Consider the following 24789-nt stretch of genomic DNA (forward strand, 5'->3'; position numbering starts at 1 on the left):
AAAGCACAATGTTAGAAAATTGGAGAGAAAATGGCGCTCTACACACCTAGAGGATTCCTACTTAATCTGGAAAAATAGCCTACTGTTGTATAAAAAGACACTTCACCAAGCTAGAACAGCTTATTTCTCATCATTAATAGAAGAGAACAAGAATAATCCTAGGTTTCTCTTTATTACAGTTGCTCTGTGTAAACTTAACAGAGTCATAGCTCTGTTGAGCCATCCATTCCCTTAGCTCTCAGCAGTCATGACTTTATGGGATTCTTCCAAAATAAAATGTATTCTATTGAAAAGAAAATCTTTTACATACCCCTGAAGATGATTACTTCATCCTCAGCAAGTGAGACAACATTGGAAATAACTGCAGAACCTGATTTGTGTTTGGACTGTTTTGATCCCGTGGAGCTTCCTGAGTTATCAGAAATATTAGCTTCATCTAAACTTTCAACTTATATGTTAGACCCAATCCCAACCAAATTATTTAAGGAAGTGTTCCCTCTGATTACCAGCCCCATTTTAGATATGATTAATCTATCTTTAGTAAATAGATATGTACCACAGGCTTTTAAGTTAGCTGTAATTAAACATTTACTTAAGAAGCCTTCGCTTGATCGAGATGACTTAAATTACAGAGCTATATCCAATCTTCCATTCTTATCTAACATTCTTGAGAAAATAGTTGCTAATCAAATGTGTGAGCATTTACACGGCAATGACCTGTTTGAAGAGTTTCAGTCAGGCTTCCGAGCTCATCATAGCACTTATACAGCTCTGCTGAAAGTCACTAATGATATTCTTATGGCCTCAGATAATGGACTTGTGTCTGTACTTGTCCTGTTAGATCTCAGTGCTGCATTTGATACAGTCGATCATAATATTCTCTTAGAAAGGCTGGAATAGGCTAGGGATCAGGGCAACAGCGCTGGTTTGTTAATGTAAATGAGAAATCATCTTTAAACTCCAGGGTTAGTTGTGGAGTACCACATGGTTCAGTACTTGGGCCAATTCTCTTTACTATACATATGCTTCCTATAGGTAAAATTATCAGGCAGCATAGAATAAATTTTCACTATTACGCTGATGACACTCAGCTTTACTTATCCATGAATCCTGATGAGCCCAACCAGTTAGACAAGCATGTCTTGAAGATATAAAAACTTGGATGACTTTAAATTTTCTGCTTCTAAATTCAGACAAGACAGAAGTTGTCATCTTTGGACCGGAGTTTTTAAAAAAGAAACTGCTTAGTCAATCACTTAACCTGGATGGCATTAAATTGACCTCGGATAATAAAGTAAAAAACCTTGGTGTTTTTTTTTTACCAGGACATGTCGTTTAAATCCCATATTAAACAGGTTTTTAGGATTTCCTTCTTTCACCTCTGAAACATTGCCAAAATTAGAAATATCTTGTCCAGGAGTGGCGCTGAAAAACTATTCCATGCATTTGTTACTTCAAGGCTGGACTATTGTAATTCTTCACTATCAGGATGTCCACAAAATACAGTTAAAAGCCTTCAGCTGATTCAAAATGCTGCAGCAAGAGTTCTGATGAAAATTAAAAAGAGAGATCATATTTCCCCTACTTTAGCTTCCCTTCATTGGCTCCGTGTTAAATCCAGAATTTAATTTAAAATTCTCCTCCTCACATATAAAGCCCTTAATGATTTAGCTCCATCATACATCAGAGATCTGATTGGTCCATATGTTCCTAACAGAGCACTTTGTTCTCAGACTGCAGGTTTACTGGTGGTTCCTAGAGTCTCTAGAAGTAGAATGGGAGGCAGATCCTTTAGTTATCAGGCTCCTTTCCAGTGGAACCAGCTCCCAGTTTTAGTCCGTGAGGCAGACACCCTGTCTACTTTTAAGGCTAGGCTTAAAACTTTCCTTTTTGATAAAGCTTATAGTTAGGTTAGGTTATCCTGAGCTTTCTTCCTTATTTTTTACCTCCGTCTTCTTCCCTCCCTGTTTGATTGCGTAAGGGGGAGTCAGGTTTAGCCTAAATCGGCTCAGTTATGGTTGAGGTGCAAACACACCTTCCATTTCTGCTACCTGTATGACCCCTTCTCTTTTCCAATGGTTATGGTCAATCTGACAGAGAAAGGTATCCCAATTGTTGTGGATTTTAGTATAACAATGGCCATCAGTGGGCTCTAGATGGACAAACTGTCTACTTTTAAGGCTAGGCTTAAAACTTTCCTTTTAGATAAAGCTTATAGTTAGAGTGGCTTACATTATCCTGAGCTATCTCTGTAGTTATGCTGCTATAGGCTTAGGCTGCTGGAGGACATAATGACCACTTTTACCCTCTTCGCTACATTCTCACACTACTCTCCAATTTTGCATTATTTGCTGTTATTTCAGCTTTTAACTTTGTTCTCTCTTTTCTCTTCCTAGAAGCTACAGCTGGCCTGACTCTGTGTCTACCTGTGACACCTTTCTGGAGGGGGGCATCGTCCAAGCTTTTTCTGGCAACAACTTAATGCTCACCCTCTACCGATGATCTACATAGCCCTGTCTTTCAGTGTTTAACCCTATCTCTCTCCTAGACATGGCAATTGACTGAGCTTTTATTGTTACTAACTTTATGTGTTCTCTTTCTGACTAACCTTGAAAACTTGCTCAGAGTTTATATGCTCTTTCTTTCTAGGTGAAACGACTAAAGGAGCTACATCCATTAACATTTACTTTTCCTTCCCATAGAAAGTACTCCTGGATCAGTGCTTCTTTGTTCTCTTTGTGTCTCTGCTCTGTTCTCTCAAACCCCCAGTTGGGCGTGGCAGATGGCCGCTCACACTGAGCCTGGTTCTGCTGGAGGCTTCTTCCTGTTAAAAGGGAGTTTTTCCTCTCCACTGTCACTACATGCATGCTCAGTATGAGGGATTGCTGCAAAGTCAACGCCAGTGACTGTCCACTGTCTCTACATGCTCATCTGGGAGGAGTGAATGCTGCAAGTCACTGACTGGATGCAATCCGCTGGGTTTCCTTAGACAGAAAACCTTTTTATCCAATTTGAATAAATAACTGAATCTGACTGCACTGTTCAATGATTAGGATTAATTGGAATGTATGTACCTGACTTTTGTGAAGTGCATTGAGACAACATGTGTTGTTAATTGGCGCTATATAAATAAAACTGAATTGAATTGAATATCCTTGGCAGACCTACGTAGAGCTTTTCACCCCATGATAAAATGAAAAAATTTAAAGCGAGTCAGCCATTACAAGAAGGATTTAATTGTTTCTCTTTGCCTTTTTTCAAGCATTTTCGCCCATTTTACATTGTTTTATTACCATTTGAGAGATGCCTGTCTCATTTTCTATGCAAAACAAACTTTTCGGTTAAATTTCAATAATATTAAACCTAAATCTGCCAGGGGTATGAATAATTGCATGAATTTTGGGCTTAACTGTATCTATATGTGTATTCAATTAGATGTTGTGGTTTTATATCTAGGAACACCTCTGGGTCTGTCACCATCTTTTGTTTTTATCAGGTTGCTGTAAAATAAAGAACCATCCTATTGTTTTGGGGGGCACTCTTTCTTCTCTTTTACATGGCTCCCTCTTTCCCTCTCTTGCACATCACTGTTTAATGATGGTAATTTTCCACCCAGGTCCGCGAGTGAGCTGATGTGGTGGGGCTCTTGGCCCCCTGCTGTTCCTGATGAGGCATGATGGGAAATTACCCAGAGCTCTCTGTTGTCAGGTAGTAACTCAGTGTTTGGTTGTAATAAGCAGGCAAACCCCTGCATGCGGGTTGAGATAAACTCACACGTGCACACACACACACACACACACACACACACACACATGCACACACACACACACACACACACACACACACACACACACACACACACACACACGCACACCTATACACCTCTGATGGGGCGCATTAATTGCACTGTGTGAGATCACCACAGTGACCACAGCTGTGCGGGCTACGCCTTGCTTTCCGGGTCACTTGGGTCATCAGCTCCTCTATAACAGCTACAGCACTGTCACTGTCAGACCTGACAGTGCATAATGAGAGTCCTCCTCACTGTGCTCACTGTTCATATATCACTGAAACACTTTCCTTCATCCATGCATCACTTCCTTTCTTCCACTTTCCCTCTCTACTAAGACGTCCCCGTCAAAATTTCCAGGTTGTTAGTACCACTGGGAGAATGTGTGTGTGTTTGTGCAACTGCCTGCAGTTTATTGAGTTGCAGGGAGCCCTGTACCCCAAATGCAACTCACCGCTGGGTGAAGAAGGGCCTGGTGTGGGTGTGTGTGTTAGGTTGAGAGGGCAGGGGGGTGGGGCTGTGTTTGCCCCTGTCACTATGGTGTGTCACCTTAGCAGCAGATCTGTCACCAACAAATGGAGCTTTAGTGGAACCCTGTAAAGCGAGTCCTGCTGGGGTACTGTTAGAATCAGCTTGGGGCCAGTTGGAGACTGCAGGGTGTGTTTGATCAACATCAGCGGATGTTGGGAGAGTGTCCACTGCCAGTTTACCTCCAGATGACCATCCACAGTCAACACAGACAACAGGTGTTTATCATAATAAGTCCTATATTTAGGCAAGATTAACGCAATATTGGGAAATATTCTACACTATCATGAGGTTAACATAAGAGGTCATTGTCAGCTAAATTCTTTTAGTTGGGTTAAGTTCAGACATAAAGATTTAAACCCCAAAAATGCAACCCTTTCTTTTGGATAAAACATGTGTGAACTTTTAGATTCAAGGCTGATGCAAGGTGAGTTTTGTGTTTTTAATCAGACCAAATGAAATTAAATAAATAACTAAACAAACTGATTTGCACAACCGTGGCTGGATTTTGGAAGATGTGTGCAGCTGAGCTAGTGCTACACAGGCATCTTTCATGCATGGAAATTATAATAAACTGATTGTTCAGTACATGCTCTGTAAAATAAAATAAATAAAAAATATTAATTGAACCTTTGCTGTGGCTCACAATTGTGGAATAGCTTACCACCAGGAAATCACACTGCTTAGACTGTAGACTCATTTAAATGTTGGAAACCAAAATATTTTGTAGGGCTTTTGACTTTGTTTCAGTAGATTTTGAGACCCTATATTGTGTTTTAAGTGCTATTATATTTATTCTGTAAATGTGTTAAAGTTTTTATTGTATTTTACAATTTTTTATGCTGTATTTATTTTATATTTTCTGTTGTGACCCATTGTGTTCAGACTTTTGTTGTTTTTTATGTTCTATGCAAATAAATTTGCCATTGACATTGTTTCAAAGTCCAAATGATGCCTTATTTTCTGAAATTAAATGAAAACATAATAAGTTGAATGAAAGCATAATTTGTTGTCCAAATGTTACTTTTTGTGAATGAATCTTCTGTTGAGTTCAGTGTTAGTTTGGTTATTCTGGTTCAGGTAGCTAACAGAACGTTTTTAGTAGTCATTTCAACTTGAAAATATTTTTCAGCCCAATTATTTAGCCAAACGGAGGTATTCTCAGCTTTGATTTAGAGCCAATTTGGTTTTGATCTTTGAAATAAGAGAACTGCTTAGAGTAGTTGACTAAACCTAGAAACATTATTTGGTTATTAGAATTAAATTTAATTGATACGTTCAACTTGAAGGTTTTTGTAAGTCTTGTCTGTATGGAAAACACATTTTTTTTCTTTGTCAGTTTTGTTTGTTTTTCAGTATAATGTTTTAATTTATAGCATCTAAATAGTTCCTTTTAAATAATTTGCACAAACTTCTAGCCCTTGGCCATGTAGGCCTTTCTAAATTCCACCCCACTGCACAAGGATAAAGAGTGTAATTTTGTGTTAAAATGTTTAAGATTAAAAAAAAGAAAATCTAACATTTCAATTTGTGGATAAGGTGACACATAGTTGACAAATAGTTGAAAATGTAACCCAAGAGTAGCTTTGATTCACCCCCAAGCCCCAACCCACTCCCCAACACCAACCTATCAACAACAACAAAAAATCGAAAGCTCAAACATCTGTGTCAGGTAAAAAATTCAGAGAGCAGATGAGTTTTTGTTTTGTTATTTAGTTTTTTTTTTCTGCGTGAAGCTCAGAGGAGACTTTTTTTTTTTTCTTCTTCAACACTCCAATACTCTTTTGCCACTGTTACAACATTCACTCTGGCATTCAGTCCTGCTTGGCATCCTCCTACATAATATGTTTTCTTCAACATCGGTCCAAGACCTGTTAGTTAGGATCAAGAATATAGAACACAGAATATGAGCATGAATGATTATTTCAAAAGTTTTAGTGGAGTGAAAATTCACAAGAAACTCTTAAAGAACAGACAGGTAATGTTAAATCAAAGCCGGCCCAAAGCAAAAGCAAACTAAGCCAATATTACAGGACACCAAACCAGCATGGGTTTCCCTTCAGTTCTCATAAATAACTTAGATCTCAAAAATCAGTTCAGTTCATTTTATTTATATAGCACCAATTCACAACAGATGTCATCTCAGACACTTAATGGAAAGAATAAAAATAGTCAATTCAGTCCCATCATACAGATAGATCTTAAAACAATTGCATAACTTCCAATTTTATCTTATTTATTAAACAATACAGTCAAGTTCAGTTTATTTATCAAATGGGTAAAACGTTTTCTATCTAAGCAAACCCTACCAATTGCCTCCAGTCACTGACTTGCAGCATTCACTCTTCCTGGACCAGCGTGTAGCCACAGTGGACAGTCGCTTGCATTGTGTCATTGACTTTGCAGCAATCTCTCATACTCTAACATGCCTGTGGCAACTGTGGAAAGGAAAACACCTCTTTAACGAGAAGAAACCTCCAGCAGAACATAGTTCAAATAATTACCAGAACTGATTTGAAGAACAACCAATAAATTGCCCTCCCACCCCTTTCCAGACACAGTCAGAACTGATGTACTATTGTGTATAAATTCTATAAACAGGACACCACTGCCAGGCCAAATGAGTCAGACAGAAAAAAAATATATATACAGCTTTTATGTTCTACAGCACATTATCTGAGTGATTCTGATTTACTAAATAATGTGAGGTGACTCATCAAAGAGTGTCAAGCAAAATATAAATATATTCTTTAAAGGATTCAGTTCAAGGAATGTGTTGTTGGCTCACTTGTTAATTATAAAAAAGTTGTGTTAAATGAACAGTGCATAACTGATAAAGTATGGACTATTTAAAAGAGATAACCAGGTTGCTGTGGTGACTTAACAAGGTGTGACTCCTTAAATCCCCTTCTGAGTCAATGTGTTAGCAAGTGTGAAATAACCATATCCTCCACTGATGGAAGTACGTAATATGTAGGTGGCATGCCTTAATATGTCTACAAAATGTGGCAACACAGAAATTTATATCTGGTGATTGGATCTTTAATCATTCAAGTAAATTCAAAGTGACATCATGCTAATCCACACCTCTTTAAAAAAACAACAACACACCAGTTATGCGTTATTATACATATCTAACAAATTTCTCTTTTTCTAATTCTGCACAGCTGATCATCTACTGGTGATCATACATGTCATTATGGTGCCATAACTATCGTTCTCAGCACCTTCATGTGTTGCTACCCAAAAAAGTTTCTTCTAATGGTTAACAGTAAATGTCAAAACTATCATGGTGCTGTTGGCTGCACGTGTCCAGGAACCGGTGTGACTGAGAATGGTCTCAGATAGGGCACACTCTGCCCAACACGATCTCTCTGTCTTTCCCTCTCCCGGTCTTACACACACACACACACACACACACACACACACACACACACACACACACACACACACACACAAAGCCAGGGGCCGGGAGCTGACAGTAAATAAAACCAGAGTCTCTCCTTAATTAGCTCTTTGCCTGAGGGTGAAAACACAGGGAAAGTGTGTCAGTCGCTGCCTGTGTTGGACACTAAGGGGCCACCCAATCGTTCCGAACAAACAGCCAAGAAAAAGAGCATTTTTACATTCAGATTTCAATTTACATGCAGTTAAATGTCTTTATTTTGTCTACATGTAAGGTCAGTAGTTTAAACACCTATCTCACCATTTTTTAATGGAAGTGTACTCAGTTCTTGAATCCTATAACAGAAAGCCAGCCTTATTTACAGAGATAAGCTACAATTAAAATCCATTCTAAAATGTATTTAAAATTAAGCCACAGACATCAGAAGATATCCGAATCCATTGAGATGGACATTAATAAAAGCTGATTAAATTTAACCATTACAAATTAATGTCAGTATTTACCTTTGCGCCTGAGTGATGACACATCTTACTAGAACCTTCATTAGGATTTTAAAAATAAGCATTCACGAAGCAGTGTAGCTCTGAGTTAATGACCCTCACACAATGCCAGTATGAGATGTGAGCTTGAAAGTAATCTTTTTTAATAGTGTGTCCCATTTAGTTGTTATACATTTCAAGGAAACATACCTGATTTCAGTTTGAAATACAGCTGGAAATGCATTGACATGTTTTAGAGAAGAAACGGTGAGAGCCTGTCTTCTTGAAGGGAAGAGCAGTACACTACTGACCCCTGCTGGTGTGATATTTCTTAAAAGCAACATCTAAAGCTATTCAAGTGCACTTGATCTGTTTATGTTGACTCCAGAGTGTTTTTTTGAGGACATCAACCAAACAATTTCTAATTAAGATACATGTTGGTCTATTATTCCCTGAGTATTACATGGAATATGACTGTAAGAAATCAAAATTTTCCCCTCACAATAATGAACAGCTTTTTTTTTTTCCATATCCCACTTTCAACAAATTATTCATGTTATTTATGTTATTATAACTTTATTATTATTTCCCAAATAAATATTAAGAACATTTCCTTTTGGTTAGATAATTGAGAGTATAGTAGTGAAAAATAGCAACAGATGACGTAATTGTTCTTAGTTATTTACAACATGTAGAACAGAAAATACATTTTTCTGAACAAACTGTCTTAGCATGAATAAGCGGGCAAACCTCTGAATATTTGTCCTCGTCTAAAAAGCTTGTGTGTCACACCTGACTTAACAGCGGCAGGGATGTTAAAGCACAGCGGATTTACACCTCGTTGCTCATTTGATGTCACTAAGCCATGGGTCAGAGTGAGGAGGAGAGTGCTGGTGAGTAAGACCTTTGGGGGAGAACAGCTTCAGGAGGTTAAGTAAATCTTGTAGTGGACAAAGGCTCAATCAGATGGAACACAGAGGGGGTTTGTTATGGCTCAAATCATCACTGAGCAGCGGGAAATAGGGGCATGCAGGGAAATAATATACCTGCTTGAGAAAATGTCATTTGTTTGTATTAAGTTTTCCAGGGTCATGGGACACACTCTTGTTAAAGAAAACCAGTAACTGCTTCAGATCAAACATGCACAAAACATGCATCAGCAGCAGCAGCACATATCAGTAGCCCTGAAGCCATGGCTGGATATGAGTGGACTATCAGTCACCACTGTAAGGAAAAGCCCAATTAGGAGCATTACTTCTGCTTCCCTGACACTAACTCTATATCTCTTCGTTTAGCCCGAAGAGCATTTAAGTCTGTGGCTGCACTTTCCATCTTGTGGCATAATCCCATCTAGCTGAGGAAGTTTGTCATGTTTGGCAGAATGGGACTCTCTGGGATGAGCTGGGAAATCCAGATGGACAGAGTGGTGTGGTTTAGCTTATCCACAGGGTGAGGGTGTGTACTCTCACAGAAAATGAATTATGATCTCACAGGCTAATTCTGCAGGATTTCCCCTATGCACTGTAAGAAACCTGTGAATGAAGCAGATGCAGCATGTTAACACACACAAAGTTAACACACACAGTTAAAATGAGTTAAAAATTATGAACTTAAAAGAGACTATGTATGTTGAGCAAAGTCCAGTTTACTCTGACATAAATTATACGGAATGAAATGAGCTGTAATGTTTGACATCTTTATCTTGCTAGGGACTTTGTGGCCTTACTTATGTTAAGTGTTTAAACTATGTGGGCTCCTACGTCCTTAATACTTACATCTGCTCTCTTTTCCAAGTACTAATATAATAATGTCACTTATTGTAGTGAACTGTATTGAACTGTAATGTGTCAGTATGTCTGTGTCATCAAATACACAGTCTAAATTTTTATGTATTACTAAGAAACTATAACAACCAAACAAAAAAATTACAAAAAAACTACTGAATTGATGACAAAAAAATATTGTGTGAAGAAGTAAATGGTTTGTCCTTACTGCTGAAACTGTCTGTGATGCAACGAGGATTTAAACATTTCACATCAAAACTTTGCTCTTTTATGCAAAACATAGTCCTTTCACAATAAATGCTTGTTAAAAAACATTTTATAGGCTGATATGTGCTTCATTTACCTTTCAAACCAACACATAAATATTGCGTGCATTACAAGTAACCGTCACAGAAATTGCAAAATAACATTTCCAAGACTCCAAAAGTATGTTAAGCTCATGTTTTTTTTTTGCAGATTCTAACTTGCATTTATTAAATCTGACTGAATGAAGGCTGCAGGGTAGTGAGATTGTTATCAGTGTTGCAACCAAAAGGTCCTAGGTTCAAAAATGGAGTTTGGCCTGTCTCAGGGTACTCCAACTTGTTGTCCTGTGATCTGTGGTTCATGTTAAGCCTGCCTAACGACTAATGCGGATAGGCACCAGAAAAAGGATTAGGCTGGCAAAAAAATGTCTTGATGGATACAAATGAATGAAACTTTACTTGATTTAACAAATCATTTAACCTAAATACAGTATTCAAAATGTTTAAAAGGAAGTAAGAGAGAATAAAGTTGGTGTTTCATTGATCACTTCCAAGTAGTTCAACTAAGTTTTAGCTCTTTATTTTTTTTTTTTTTACTCTTCAACTTTGCTTTCAGTCTTAGTTTGCTGAACTTAAATATTAACATAGGGGCTATGATTAGATATTAATTCATCAGTGGATTTTATAATATCTCAGAAGGAGGGAATATACAGTATTTCTTGAAACGTGAGATGATGTTGCTCATGTCAACAAAGCAGATGACAAGGTGTCACCATCTTGTAGTTTCTTTGCATTTGTTGAAAATTAGGACAATAGTTATTCCACCTTTTCTCACTGGCAAAGGGAAAGCATTTCTTTAGAGAGTTTTCAATTATCAATAAGATATCAATTAACCTCTAATAGACAAGTTGAAGTTAATGAGCATGTACAGATGTTTACAAAATTTTTTTCTGACTTTGGCATTTTCACACATTATATTGTTTAAAGTTTAACAGGCTAATGTTGAGTTCATTGTTGGAAAAAACTGCGTGTGTAAAACACAAGCATTGATTTAAGTTAGTCTCTTTATTAATGTTCATGTCCATGTCCTGACCTACAGCTTCCAACCACACACACAACTCACTTTATAGTCCTGCTCTAAAATATCAAGAGATTACCAGACTTCTGTTTTCATGGCCAACAGAACATTAGCATGCTTATTGCTCTCGCCGATTATCCTCACTATGTACGGTACATTAGCAAACTGTACGATTGGCCAACCCCCTGCCTGTGCAATCAACAGAGAGCGTGAATGAATGATCAACCATTAGCAGGTCGGGTGTGAACTGTGAAAATGGGCTCTCACACCAGTGACTGCAGGAGGCCTTGATTTACTCTAGCCTAGCCTAGTGAGCCTGCTAGCAAGGCCCTGCGCTTGTTGCTCTGTGTGCTGGGGAAATCAGCTAGCTTTGGCCTGCCTGCCCAACGTAATTCAGTGGAACACAGACTAGTGTAGCGTGCTGAAGCCCAGTCTAGTGAAGTGCTGTGTGGAAGATCATAGTAAGACTTCTTGCAAACATATGCTTGTGTTTAATGCAGCGACCTGCTTCTGCATGGTGGGTTTATGCATACCCTGCAGTGAAGGTAGTGTGCATGTGTGTGTGTGTGTGTGTGTGTGTGTGTGTGTGTAATATCAGTAATCAGTGTACCTCACACAGCCAGAGTATATCTAGGCCTGGTGTGGTGAGAGGGCTGGAGACCAGCTTTCTGCTTAAACCATGTTGAGCTAGTTTCTATGTATTTGTGCCTTTGGAAGCTAAAATTGGAGACTCAGACTTCAGACATCAACAAGCCTGCCAAGATCCCAAAGGTCCAGGTAATAGGGAGACTGTCAGAGTGGGTTGCTTGCTATTCATGGCCTGTCTTATTTTGTTGTTTAATACACCTTTCTGACATCTATGTGTGTGCATGCCTGTACATTAATTCATTTATGACCTTTGAGTGTTGCACACGAGAGGAGAGAATAGAGAATCCAGTTATCAGAGTTACAGGGATGCTGTAGAAAGGGTATATCCAAGTCTCAGTGGAGAGGTGTGTGTATGTGGGTAAAGCAGTGTTAGTCTGGTCTGTGTGGATATGAAGCTATTAGAGCTGCCAGCATGAAGGCAGCCACATGTTGAGGGTCAAAAGAGTATTTCAGACACAAACAAAGAAGTATCAAAGAATATAGCCAAGTGAGCTAGCTACACTTTGTCAAAGTGTATGTAGAAGTGACAGTAAATTAAAATTAACTCATGCTGCGAAACTGCTGGAAGTTGATCATAATTTGATTATTTGCACGCTTATTACCTTTGTTGCCTTGAAATAGTAGTATGTAGTAGTAGTAGTATTTAGTATGTCGCAAATGTATAACTATTCAAAGATTGTAAAAAACCTAATTATCCTCTTTAGAGTTCATGTGTGCAGCCATTCAAGTCTGGGGTATAATAGAAAATGTTTCAACAAGTGGGACAGACACAGGACACATTAGTCACAACAAAGTACTCCAGCTGCATTTGATCAGGTGCATTTGTCTTTACTCCATGATTGTCTTTATGGAGTTTGACAGGGTTGAATCCTACGAACATGAGAGGCGAGAAAGTGTGATTCTGTTTCAGCCTGCTTGGTTTTTCCCACCTTCACACCCCAGTCTAATTTCACAGCACATAATCCAAGTCGGCCCTGCATAAAGTTTCATCGTCTACCCTTGAATCAGTCAACCAGAGTGGTCCTTGGGCCATGGACTGAGCCTCCAGCAAACCAGCGTCGACACAACTCGCCAATGCCCACATGTGCACAGTTAATTCAGTAGTTATTGTCGCTTATGCATGTCCCAACGGAGCCAGGGCTTGTTGGTTTGAGGACCAGGTTTTAGTTCCACTCACTAGTCTGAATGCACATATGAAAGTTCATGTGAGCTTTCTCTGTCAACGATTCATGTGTAAAAAGCAGAGAGTCTTTCGCTGACATTAGTGTGGCGAAGTGAGTGAGGGACGTGACTCTCAATTTGGGTCACACTGTTTGCATGCATGTAATTGTTTCTGTTTTTCAGCTGAAATATGTCTTGTCTCCTATCAACAAATGATTGTTGATATATTGCTTTGTAAGTTTTCTATTTTTTCCTAATGTCATGCAGGTTGCATATATGTATGGCGGATGCAAGATAGTAAACACTCAAAATCTTACACTTCACAGTTGACTAGCTCCATCTGTTACAGCAGCGCTGCTTAAATGATGACCTCTGTTCCTTTCCACTGAGCAACTGAAGAACCATCAAACCCTTATCTGACTGTCATATCCACAGTCCAGAATTTCACATACTTTAACAAACACATTGTTATTCTTCTAAATCACTGGCAAATCACTAATTCATCTTTCAAATTCTGCAATTTGGGCACGCATTGAAATAATGCCTTCCAAAGTTTGCCGCATGTAAAGATCTATGCAACGAAAGGCCTTAAGTGGCCTATCGTCTGAACATGGCCAGTGGCTGTGTGATAAGGAGGCTTTGTAATGACTGAGCTTGAAAGCAAATAATTGCTAAGCTTTAATATTAAACTCTCACGCTGGGGATTGTTACATTAGTGTCGCTTTTGTGATTTCATACCCTCGTTTCCATTGCACAGATCTGGATCTGTGATAACGAGCAACAGGATGCTGCAAAAGACTGTGGGATAAACTCTGGATGCATGTGACATTAGGTGTAAACAGTCTTAACTGGATTCACCTGATTTGCACCAATTATTGCAGGAATGTTTTCAGCCACGTTAGTTATTCAGCGATCATGCTCATCATAAAGTCTAATTCAATTGACCTTGAGATGCACATGTGTTTATTAGGGTATAAGATGGAGAATTAGTGGGCTGCAGCACTGAGACATAGTGATTTGTTGTAGGGTGAGGATTTTTGGCACAAAGCCTCAAAGTGCTTGTGTTAAAGTACAGCAGTAACGTAGTAATTGTCTGGGCAGGGCTGTAGAGAGAGACGGAGAAGGGGGGAGATTGGTGGGTCAGTGGAGGCCCAGTTAGTGCCCAATGCTTACTTGGGTGTAATGACCCATCAATGGCAACATCTTGTTTCATCAATTTCTGCTTCTCTTCACTTGTCTGTCTGGGCAAGGCCTCTTCCTTTCCTTTGCCCTTCTCCCCCTCTGCCTCCTGAAATCCATCTTCCTCTGGTGTTTTTTCCTGTTTCCAGTAGCTGCATGCCGGCCTCTGTTAGAGGTAAAATGATAATACAGTACCATATGCTAAAAGGACATATAGTTTCAGAGGTAGGACACTTTTTTTTGATACAGTTTCCTTTTCACAGGGTGAACACATAGATGAATATCAGTTAGAAGCTAATATTTAAGCAAAAATACTGTATACATAGATAGAGAAAACATTGTGGACTTCAGGCAGAACCCAGCCCCACCTGCCCCCATCACCCTCTGTGACTCCACAATTGACACTGTGGAATCTTTCCGCTTCCTGGGAACCATCATCTCCCAGGATCTCAAGTGGGAGCCAAACATCAGCTCCCTCATCAAGAAAGCCCAGCAGAGGATGTTCTTCCTGCGGCAGCTGAAGAAATTCAACCTGCCAAAGACTATGATGGTGCACTTCTACACAGCCATCATTGAGTCCATCCTCACCTCCTCCATCACCATCTGGTACGCCGCTGCTACAGCCAAGGATAAGGGCAGGCTGCAGCGTGTCATTCGGTCTGCTGAGAAGGTGATTGGCTGCAGTCTACTGTCGCTCCAGGAACTGTACACCTCCAGGACCCTGAAGCGGGCAGGGAAGATTCTGGCTGATCCCTCCCACCCCGGTCACAGACTCTTTGAGACTCTCCCCTCTGGCAGGAGGCTGCGGTCCATCCGGACCAAAACCTCACGCCACAAGAACAGTTTTTTCCCATCTGCCACCAGCCTGGTTAACAAAGCCCGGAAACCACCCTGACACTCTCCCTTTCCCCCACACCCCCCCTTTTTTGCTGACAGGACACCCGTAACCTGTAACTCTATGCGTTACATTAACGCTCAGCTTGGACTCCTGCTTTACTTGCACTGCCATACTTGCACAATGATCACCTGCACTGTTGTATTGCTCTTGCATCTTATACTGCTCTACTTTTACTCTCACTCACTTAAAACTGTGCACATATATTTATATTATATTGTAGATATGTTTATACTGTTTAATTTGTATTGTATTGCACCAACTACGCCAAAACAAATTCCTTGTATGTCCAAAAACGTACTTGGCAATAAAGCTTTTCTGATTCTGATTCTGATTAAAGAGTATGAAAATGCTTTTTTCTAAAACTGATGAAATGTCAAGACAGAAACTCATCAGGGAAGCTCCCAAGACACTGACAAGACTTAAGGAGCAAGTGAAATTTCCTGCAAGTATCAGCTGGGTTCTATGTATGACAACAAGCTCCTGTATTCTCCATATGTCTAAACTATGGTTGCAAGATGCAAGAAGATTTTTCTTTCAAAGAAAACGTCCAAACCTGTCTACAATATCCCAAAACTGGGGTGACCGGGCATTCTCAGTGGCAACACCCAACTCTGGAACCAACTTCCTTTAGAACTTTGACCCAGGTTAAATCTAAGCTTAGGACTTATTTTTGTCAGGTAGGCTTTTAATATCGAGTAGTATGGTGGCATTTTGTCTATGATTCTTAGTTTCCTGATAACACAGTTGATTCTCACTGGGTTTTTATGATCTTATTAAGTTAAGTGTGTTGGTCACCTTAGCTGGTTGTTTTAAAGGGCTATATAAATCAATAAATGAAAGCAATAAATGATATAGAAACTTGAACTTTTAGGCCACAAAAGGTGGCCAAAATGTATGTCTGGCCCAGAAACAAAACTGCATGTCATCTTATGAACACTCCAACTACAGTGAAGCATGGTGGTGGCAGCATGATCTGGGATTACTTTTCTTTGATGGAATTAGATTTGTTTTTCAAGATGGATGAAATTATAGGCAGTTCTAAACCTGACCAAAAGTGTCAGGCTGAAAAGAGGAATTTCATATCTTACAAAATCTAACAAAATATGAACTTTGCTAGAAGAAAACTTAAGTCTTTATATGACCAAGCCAAAGTCCAGAACTAAATTGCACAAATTTTTGGGATCACCATAGATCGAGACAAGAGATGTCCTCATAATCCAATAGATTTTGGATACTTTGTTTTTTACTTTAATTAAACTTTAGAGCTCAAACATAAAAGTCACCATTTGATACACTGTACCAGAGTATAGCTAAAGCTAATTCACATCTGCAGTCCCTTGGCAGGTCACAAAGTACAGCATAAGTGGCATGTTAATGAACCCCCACCAAGGAAGACCTACTAAAGAAGACTGAATACGGTTTTAAAATTAAAAAAGTATTAGTGTGCATGTGTTTACTGATTATTTTATGTGAAGCCATCAAACAATCTGGAGATACAAGTATAAAAAACAGCCTAAGAATACGCCTAAAGGAAAAATCAGAAACCTTAAGTAAATTCCCATCAAAATAACTGATAGCACAGGCAGCCGTATCCACCACTTGAACTTAGTTTACCTGCAAACTGTAGTACCTTAAACTGAAAATAAATAATTCTAATCAACATACAACCACACATTCTGTTTGCATTGTGTGCATTAACTTCCAGTAAATTTGCTTTATATCATTCTGCAGCTTTTTTCTTTAGTTGTCTACCTTGTTTTTGTTGGATAGATAATGATTATTTAGGATAGATATATTTGTCTAGAGCTGAGACTTCTGATAGCTGTATCCTTAAAAGCTAAGGTAATAGCCAAGTGAACCAAACACAATATACCAGCATAAACTGCATTGCAATTGTCTTTGTCAGATGTGTGTGTGTGTGTGTTTGAGTTTGAGTTTGTATGTGTGTGCATGAAGAAGCAGGGGGCCCAGCTGACGAAGCCTCTCGCTGGGACACTGGCAGCTCGCCGCAGGCCCAGCTCTCAGCTCCACCTCTGACAGGCTTCATACTTATTGCTCAATGACATTCGATGTTTTCCTTCAGTTTGCTGTAAGATTGATTTCTCAGATATGTTTGAAATATCTCCAGAGCCCTAGAGCAGGGTGACTGGCACAGCGGCATGAAGAAGGGAGAGACACAGAGAGGTGGTGCAGCAGGGGAGGAAAGGGGTAGATGGTTTGTTTAGGGCAAGGAAAATTGAGATTTCTTCTGTTTTTGCTTTTTGTTACATTTAAATGTTTCAGATCATCAAAAACATTTTAGTATCATACAAAGATACTTGAGAAGATTAATAAGCAGTTTTTAAATTATGATTTCATTTATTAAGGGAGAAAAACATTTGTCCAAACCAAACTGGCCTTACTTGAAAAAAAACCCTTATAAATGGTTGTAGTACATTTGGTGGGCACAGCTGTCATTGAATTGCAAAAGCTGATGTGTCTTTTTTCATCACTGTGGACAAATGTTGGCACACTCTCCTTTGTCGACTTGTTTAAATTCAGACCATATTTGAGGGGTTTTTGAGCCAAAAGGGTTATGCCACAGCACCTCAATTGTATTTAAATCTGGATTTGTATAGGGACTTGATATGTACTTAAGATCATTGTCCTGCTGCATGACTCAAGCATGCTAGAGCTTAATGTCGTGAAAGGATGTCTGCGTATTCTGCTTCAGAATTGTCTGGCAGAGAGCAGAATTCATGGCTCCATCAATTACAGCAAGTCATCCAGGTCCATCATGTTTGACTGTATGTATGATGTTATTTTTCTGAGATGCTGCATTAGTTTGATGCCAGATGTAATGGGATGCACACCTTCTAAAGAGTTTTACTTTCTTTTCCTCTCAGTCCACAGTCTATGTACCCACAAGTGGTGGGAATCAGTAAGGGAAATGAGAGATGGGCCTATGTGTAATTTGTGGTCAGCAGTGGTTTTGACTTTGGAGCTCTCCCATGGATACTGTTTTTGCTCAATCTCTTTTTTATTGATGAACACACAGGGAGGCCTGCAGTGCTTTAGATGTTCTGGGTTCGTTTGATCTCCTGAGTGAGTCGCCTAAGCGCTCTTGTTTTAATTTCCCTCCTGGGAAGGTTCAACACTGTTCTATGTCTTCAGTTTGTGGATAATGGCTTTCACTGTAGTTCACTGGAACTCCTAAGCCTTTGTGGCTTTGTCACCTTTTCCAATTTGATAGATGAATATTACTTTATCATTTGCCCCTGAATTTCTTCAGATCAGGACATGATCTGCTGCTTTCTGTGATTTTCTTTCAGTCTACTTTATGTTGTCAAACATGTCTTATCTAAATCATTGCTTAATTCTAAACCCAAGCGGTAATAATGCTTTTCTGTAGGTAGTTCAACTGAAGCAAAAATGTAGAAAATATAGTAAATGAAATAATCATTATTCAGCTTATCTTTGTCTGATAATACAATTTGCTTGAAGTGTCAGGAAAATGCTAAAACAGAAGAATTATTCAAGGGCGTAAATTATTTTTCTAGACACTTTAGGTTCTATTCCTTCCCTGAATCATTAACAGTATTATGCAAGATATATGAATGTGAAACCGGGCTGAACTGTACTTTTTGTGTACAGGCATGACTAAAGATTTTAGCAGTGGCACTGTGAACATTTATTTTTCATGCTTCCATGGTGTACAAAAGAACATTGCATAACATTGTTTACCCTTCTTCTCCACAGTGTTCCAATATATTCTAGACAGCACCTTGTGGCCCACTTGTGAGTCAGTTTTTGTGTTTTTGTTGTTTAGAGTTGATTACATTTTGTCGACTTCTGCTTTTCCGCCCTCTTTTTGTGAACTGATCACAGGTTGTCAATAGGGTTAAGATAGAACTTTTGGCTTTTGACATGGTGCTCCATCACATTGGGAAACATACAGACCATCAACAAACTGTCCTTGGATTGTTGAAAGAGCTTGCCCTTGAAGACCTTCTTATTATCACTTTTTTTAATGACAGTGTTATTGGACAGAACTGTAAGTATCTGTAGGTCCACTCTTTTCCAAAAGAGGCTCTACATATGAATATTATCAGGATACTTCACTCATGGCATGACACAGGACTGCCCATCTTTTCTTCTTTACCCAGAAAGCCCGAACAAACAGAAGAATACTTTTTCAAAGAAATTAACTTTGATTGAGCCTTCTGCTGTTCATGTTTTTACCTCTTGGCAAATTGTTTGTCTTTCTTTGATGTTATGGTAAATGGCTTGTACTTGTATAGCGGTTTATCAAGTCCCCAGAGACCCTAAAGCTTCTCACTACAGATGTTTGGACAAAAATTATTCGCTGCTCTTCCTGATTCAAGGCATTTATCCAAAACTCTTCAGCTCGCTGTGCGTGGACATGCTCTCACACCTACCTGCGTTCAAAGTTGAGCAACACTGCACTGGTGGCGACATGGCTCATTAGTGCATTTGTCAGTGGGAGACTATCTTAGCTCTTGCTGGATACTCAAGTCCATTGGGAGGCCTTTAATACCACAACTGAACCTCTCACAGTGAAGTTCTCGTATGACCTGGAAAACTGCTGTTTTGGGTATAGCACTCTGAAGGGTTGGGGTTCCGAAGCAACACAATTTGCAAAACATTTGTGATATATTTGTAAAACTTTAGGGCTTTAAAGGTTCTCCTTGCGTGAACGGGAGAAGCCAGAAGATCCTTCATATACGGTTTATTTCATGGAATCAAGTTCCGGTTTCTCCTCAGAGGTGTCCATTATAATCAGATTGGTCCTTATGATACGATTTCAGCCTTTTGTAAACATGCATCCTCTGTGCATATTACACTGTGTCACATCTTGTCACTGAGCATTTTGATCACATTTGCTGCTTTGTTTTATTTTGAACAAGGAAGAAGAGTGTGTGTGTGTTTGAGTGTGTGTGTGTGTATGTGTGTGTGTAGAGGGCATTTCTACTGTTTTAAACTCTTTAATGCAATTTAACAATCCCACATATTCTTTTCACGTTTCATTGGTGTCCTTTACGTGTGAAATTGCAGAGGCCGGCCTAGCCTTCCTGACACGGTACAGCAGAGACATGGTTGCAGTGAAGCGCCAGATGTGGGAGGGAGAGCGAAATTAATTGACACACATTGTTCAGTGGGTGTGTGCTCACCTCCAGTGAATTAGCCGCTCTGAGGGCGTGACTGTTTGAATAACAGGAATTGGGTATGAAGCCTCTCACTCACAGCTGAAGCCAACTTCATTGCCTTCAATTAGCTGATCTGCCCCAGAATTCACATGCTTAACTTGTCGTTTGTTAGTGCGTAAAGATGGAAAATCATTTTTCTGTGAACAAAACATCACATACTTTTCTCTTTCTGACTTTCTACTTAATTTTTCCCTAAATTTTTTTCCTCAAAACTTTCATTTTGCATCCTTGAAAACAAGAAACACTTTACTTAGAGGTGAGACACTAGGAATCATTAGGATGTCAGCCACTTAATTGAAATGACATGCTCATGCAGAGAGTTCAACTTGCTGATGTTGATGTTAAAATCCATCCATCTGTAATTTTAGAAACTTATTAGTTCGCATGCATCGTAATATTTGCTATTTAGATGCAAATTGCTGTCAGATTAAAGAATAAGGTGAGATCACAAATAATGCACATTAGTGACACATGGTTCTCTCCCCTTTTAAGGCATGACAGTTACATGAATGTATGACAGCTGTATTTTTTTTGTAGAGTTCCACACAATTACCTCAAGACATATGGCATCAAGAATAGTAGCACATGATAATGTTCCTCTAAAGTCTGTGATTACCATCTCAGCATTTCAAACTGACCCTAACCTGAACTGTCAGCATCATCTGTATCAGAGGAACTAGCAGTGGCATGCCCACCTCAACTGTGACCCTCGCATGGACTCTGGCATAAAGGTAGAATAGAGCACCTCTTCCCTCCACCTGCCCCTCCTATCTCTGCAATTTCCTGGGCCATAAAGGGGGTGGGCGGTGTTGAAACAGAGGTGGTGGATGAAGAAGGCATCAGGAGATAGTGGGGGTGGCGGTGGGGGGCTCTGCTTCCCCTGGGGCGGCCTGCTGGAGCGAAGTGACCCAGCTTGTCGCTCGGTGACCTGTGAGAGGGACATTATGAAGTGTGAGTGGCTGTCACCCTAACTGCTTGTGACAACACGGCTCCTGGCGCAGCTGTGCCAGCCTGCCCCAGCCAGAGACCCAGAGCCCATGGAGAAGAGGGCGGGAGAGAGGCGGCTTTGGAGAAGGCGTGGAATAGGGTGGGGTGTCCACGCTGGGGCAGGACGAGCAGGAGGCATAGCTGTCATTAAATCTGGACATTTAGGACTCAGTGGATATAAAACATATATAAGAGACTGAGTTTTTCTAAAAGTAGTGATAACATCTGTATCCGTCTCTGCAGACTGCAGGTGCTGCTCCTGGGCCTGGTGACTTTTACTTTCTTTCACTTTGAAACCAACTCAACATTTAAACTTCAGACAATTTCTGTGCGTATTGGTATATAAACACAAACAATCATGTAAAACATATACATATACACACACACACACACACACACACATTGACACACTATAAAGCATGTAGCTTAGATTTTCCGAGTTACAATTGCTACTTTTATGTCTGTGTGGAGTAGAGATATGTAGTTCATACCATTTTTTTATTGTTTGTCATTGTTGTGTTTGTTCTTTTTGTTTCCATGATCACTGCACCCTTTTTCCTCTCTTTGTGGTTATGTTTGTATTTTAATAATTATCATTGCCTTTTCTGTTGTTCTCAATCTGGGTGCGTTACAGTGTTTCAATTATGCAACAAGCGTACTCCATTTTACCACTCTTGTAGAACCAATCTGCCTTCACACTATAAGGCAGCCAGGTCCACCATACTGTTTACTTGATCTTCTAGGAAAGGACATGCTTAAAAAATACCAATAAGAATTTTTACTATTATTTGAAAGATGGACTCTTCTCATATAATTTACAGTTTAAGAATAATTTTTCTTATTAAAAAACTTGTAAAGACCTCCTACCTGTTCTATTGACATTGTAGACTAATTTGCAATATTTTTTAAGGGTAGTTTTGCAGGATGATTTAGAAATGCGACAGTCTAACAAAGAACAAGGACCAAAACACTAAGCGCATTTGCTTCGTATTGTAAAAATCATTTAGTGTTGCAGTTTCTTAAAATGTGATTAAATTTAGAAGGTTGACTTATGAAAAGTTTCAGTGAGTCTTGTCTGAAATTATAACTGAACAGGTCTTGTTGACTATGCTGTAAACAGTACACGTAAGACTACTAACAGTAATATTTATGGTATGTGATTGTATGCAAAACATTTGAGTGGATTACAGATATTTACAGAAATATTAAAAATATATAGCCACTAAATCTGAAAGCATTCACCGAAACCTTGAGCTGCCCCCCTCTGGCCAAGTGGAGGAGAAATCTACCTGAGTCCTTGTTAGGAATGTGATGAACCTCACAAATCTTAATCGAAAGTGATTCAGGTCATGTTTACAAACCAAATCCTAAAAATAGAAGCAGCAACAGTTTACTGATTCTGATTCAGGATGCTTCAGATATTTATGTCTCTTCTATTGCCTCCTGCTCCCAGTTACTTGTTTAAAGACAAAAACATGTCTTTAATAAAGTAGATCTTCCATAAAATATACATATTATTCATTATTTTTCACTCAGACTAATAGGACGTTATATGCTGAACAAGGCATTGACTGAACTCCAGTTTTACGCATCACATCAATAATTTAGTTGTGGACAGGTAAATTGTGACTTGTACCTTATATGCCTCATCCTGGTATATTCAGTCCTCAACCAGTTTCTTCACCTCACGCCTGTGTTCGAGTTGCTTCATTTAACATAACTATATATATTTATCGAAAGGGTTTTATACAATGATCATAACTGTATGTAATTATTTTTGTGAGAAGTAAAGGAAATATTGCTTTTCCATATATATAAAAAAAACTATTAGATACTATTACATGCTTTGAATTTAGTCATCAGTCATTTTCTACCGCTTATTCCATAGTGGGTCGCAGGGGAGCTGGTGCCTATCTCCAGCAGTCTATGGGCGAGAGGCAGGGTACACCCTGGACAGGCCGCCAGTCCATCGCAGGGCAACACACAAACAACCAAGCACAAACTCATTCACACACCTAAGGGCAATTTAGAGTGACCAATTAACCTAACAGGCATGTCTTTGGACTGTGGGAGGAAGCCAGAGTACCCGGTGAGAACCCACGCATGCATGGGGAGAACATGCAAACTCCATGCAGAAAGACCCCCAGTCAGGAATCAAACCCAGGACCTTCTTGCTGCAAGGCAACAGTGCTACCAACTGCGCCACCGTGCAGCCCCTGTTGGAACGCAGCCCGCTGCACAAGCATTACCCCTGGACCCAGCTCCCCTCTCTAACTCTGCCCTCTGCAAAATAATATTAAGATTTCATTCTACTATTTCACATCAACATCCTCTCCCTCAGTCTAATCCTATATCTCCTTCATAGTGAGCTGCTGCTGCACACCTTTCCCGAGATCCGCCAGTCAACTCTTTCAGTTGACTGGCAGACCAAAACATACTCACACATTGCTGTTTTTCCTGTCCTACCTCTATTTCCATGAACCCATTTTGTACTCATGTACTCAACTGTTATGTATCACATTGTATTTATTTCTCCATGAGTATTTCTGATGTATTATGAGAACAGATTATCAGAAACAAATCTAATTTTTGGAATTAATTACTTAAACTGAATATTTTATTACTTGTAGACTTTTGTTGAACACTTTGTCCACTGATTGTGGTTTTGATCCCCATTTAGTCCAGTTGCTTCTTTAGTTTCAAATAACCCTGGGTGACTTCCTACTGTGAGATAGCACCTATTGGACAAACATCTCACATATGTGTTTATGTGCTTATATACAAAGCATATTTTGGGTTCCATCCCTTCCTCTCTGGCTTATCTTTTAACAAGGAAACATGAAAGTTACAGTCTGCCATCTATAAATACTTTTTCATCGCCAGTGTATGAACAAAACAGGGAATGAAATCATTTAGGTTAAATTACAAAATAAACTCCATCTTCATGATCTTAATTTCAGTGCATTTTAAGCTGTAGGAAAATCATTGTCTCTGTGCAAGTCTTTTTAATACTTAGAATTATTAATGTTTTTAATCTTGTGTATTTATAAAGGTAATAAGTTAATGGCTTCCTTACAACACAATATAGAAAAAAGTCAGTCAAATTCTTATAAAAAAACTCTTTGCAAGTTTCTTTACTGTGTAAAAAACACCTAAAGGTAAAAAATTAAACAGTCCAATTAGACTCAACTAATGGTAAACTTTAGAAATAATAACTTGGTAATTTGGGGTGGATTTCCAATATAGTCCAACAGTCATGTTTTTTTTTTCCTTTCCAGTCCCCGCTTAACTTTACTGTCAGAAAAATACCTGTTTCTAAACCTTTTCACTTCACTCCCCTTTTTCTGTGTCCTTCTGCCACAGCTGACCCATGCCTTCTCTCTGCGGGGCCTCTTCTGG

The sequence above is a fragment of the Girardinichthys multiradiatus genome, chromosome 4 (assembly GCF_021462225.1).
Source record: "Girardinichthys multiradiatus isolate DD_20200921_A chromosome 4, DD_fGirMul_XY1, whole genome shotgun sequence".
Lineage (NCBI taxonomy): Eukaryota > Metazoa > Chordata > Actinopteri > Cyprinodontiformes > Goodeidae > Girardinichthys > Girardinichthys multiradiatus.